Source organism: Colossoma macropomum, unplaced genomic scaffold, assembly GCF_904425465.1.
Source record: "Colossoma macropomum unplaced genomic scaffold, Colossoma_macropomum, whole genome shotgun sequence".
NCBI classification, from domain to species: Eukaryota; Metazoa; Chordata; class Actinopteri; order Characiformes; family Serrasalmidae; genus Colossoma; species Colossoma macropomum.
Window position 1 is genome coordinate 4,837 of NW_023495594.1, and position 2,743 is coordinate 7,579.

The 2,743-nt window shown below is 41.5% G+C and overlaps 1 pseudogene; it reads right to left on the reverse strand.

Moving 5' to 3' along the window:
* Positions 1 to 255: 255 nt before the first annotated feature.
* LOC118802506 lies at positions 256 to 2,727 on the reverse strand (annotated as a pseudogene).
* Positions 2,728 to 2,743: the final 16 nt, after the last annotated feature.

Below are 2,743 nucleotides of genomic sequence, written 5' to 3' on the forward strand. Positions count from 1 at the left end.
AACATTCACAGTGAAAGACCCTGAATATAGTGATTTGCATGGAGGAGAGTTTTCATAGAATTCTCCAGAATAAATCACTTAAATTAACCATTTATAAAACATGTATTAATGTTATAAGATTTCTGATGACAATCGTTTGCTGATCAATAAATACTTACTGATCTCAGGAATCTTCTCCATCTCCTTACTGAGCTCTTCCTGAAGCTGAGTCAGAGCTCAGGAAGGAAACACAAGGAAATGAAGATGGAGACGTACAAATTTACACACAATGGATACGACTTGGCAGAGCAACATGAGGGCTACTTATACAAGCATACAGGACCAGAACCACCTGAGAAGGAGGGGTTAGAAACTGTACACAAGTGGGAAAAGTAAAAACACGACTAGAGACAGGAAATGTAAAAGATAAGACTGAATCAGGATCTGTCATTTATTTACGTAGAACAGGCAAAAGCTTATGATGAATCAGCATTAAATCTCTGATAGAAACATCACTAATAACCATGGATTTGTATGGAAACCACTCTTCACTGTACTTGTGCTCTACAAACACAGTGAAGACATTACCAAAGCTTTACAAGCCTCATTGCTAAAATAAGCTAAATAAAAGAGCTAAATCAGTTCAAACTCACTGAAGTCATGTACACTGACGCTAGAAACCCTTGATCCTCTTCATGATGGATCTCACTCTCCCAGAAGCTCCACAGTGTTTGAAGGACAGAAGGAAAGTGCAGCCCAGGCTGGAACCTCCACCTGCTTTATTACGATGCCCTAAAATCTCTCATTATCTCCACCAAATTCAGTAGAACTCCATCATAGAAACAGCATTAGTGTAGCTGTGTTCTTATACAGTGTATATGCAGTTCTGCTCTGTGCAGGTGAACCATCTAAACTTACTGTAGATGCTTAGTAACATTACTCCTCCTTAACGTCGCGTAAAGAAGAGTAAAACTCTGCTCATTTTCTAATGATGAACACTACTGTGACGCCATTTTAGCATAAAATCAGCTTCTCTACATTCTATACACATGATTAAAAAGTTGGAGGTGTTTGTCAGAAGAAGTCGTTATTCTGGAATAAAGTGATTTTATGAGGTAAAAGAGCCTCATTTATCATGATCTACAGGTGTGATGATCAGCGGTGCTGAGTTTTTACCTCCATCATTGGGGCAGGGACTGAAATATGGATAGAGTTTCTCAGTGAAAGACTGACCAGTGAAAGAGTAGATATGAGACCTGGCCTCAACATCATAGAAGGAGACCAGACCCTCCTCATAATCCACAAACACCCCCACCTTCTGGGGAGCCTGTTTCAAGGAGAGGGGGACAGGGGGAGAGTCCAGAACCTCATATTCAGTCTCATTGCTCAGACTCAGAGTCCAGTATCCATCCTCAGGACTCAGTGTAATCAACCCCTTCCTGTTACTGGACTCTGTGGTCACTCCTAAATCCCACTCAGTCTTCCCGCTGACCTGAACCTCATAGTAAAATCTCCCTGAGGAGAACCCCTCCTTTCCCAGAACACAGAGATCATCATCAAACCTCTCTGGGTTTTTCAGGGAAGATTCTGTTCTGTGTCTCCACATGTGACCCGTTTCCCATCATCAGACAGAACGAGAGCAGGATGAGCTGAATCAGGATCCAGAGTCACATCAACTGAGAGAGAAAACACTTTAAATTAATTTTAATAATCTACCACATACAACAACAACAACAACAACAAAGACAAACCATGTTTATGTATTTCAGCAGAGAGAACTCACAGACCTGCATGTTGTTGAATTCTCTTCATTTCTGTTTGAAAAAGAATAATGATCATCATTTACTATTAGAGTTATAATTGTGCCTGATTTTATTCTTTCATATAAACTATAAAACAGCACTGTAACATTCACAGTGAAAGACCCTGAATATAGTGATTTGCATGGAGTAGAGTTTTCATAGAATTATCCAGAATAAATCACTTAAATTAACCATTTATAAAACATTCATTAGTATTAAAAGATTTCTGATGATAATCGCTTACTGATCAGTAAATACTCACCAATCTCCACAACCTTCTCCATCTCCTTACTGAGCTCTTCCTGAAGCTGAGTCAGAGCTCTCCTCAGAGTCTCCACCCTCAGATGAGTGTTAATCCTGACGTCAGTCCAGTTCTTGGTGTGTGGACGGCTGCAGAGGGACGGGTAAACCTACAGTCCAGCAGGAGAGAGGAGAAACCCCTCAGCATGGGGAGTGCTGTCCTGTGATGGACTGCATTACTATTGAGAAACAGAGGGACTCTGACCTGTAGGAGGTGGAGGTGGTCCTCAGTGTGGGAGAGCTGCTCCAGCTCAGTGTCTCTCCTCTTTAGCTCAGTGATTTCCTGCTCCAGCTCTTTAATGAACTCTTCAGCCTGCCTCTCTGCTGCTTTCTGCTTCTCCTCCATCACCTCAAGCAGCTCCGCCTGGCTTCTCTCAATGCAGCGCAGCAGAGCTCTGAAGACCTCCTCACTGTCTGCTTTCTCCTCTCTGTGATTTTCTGACAGAAAAACCAATTCATTCATTTTTTTACATTTGATTTTAGCAGAGTGATGTGTCACATGACTACATTGCAAGTCACTGTGAAGACTCACTTTATTGAGTTTTACAGAGTGTTTGATTTCCTCAATCTTCTTCAGTCGGTCCTGGATCACCTGCTGAACTTCTACCTGTGTCTTTGCCAAGTCACTCTATGACAAAGAGACAAATTGTCACAAAACTCCT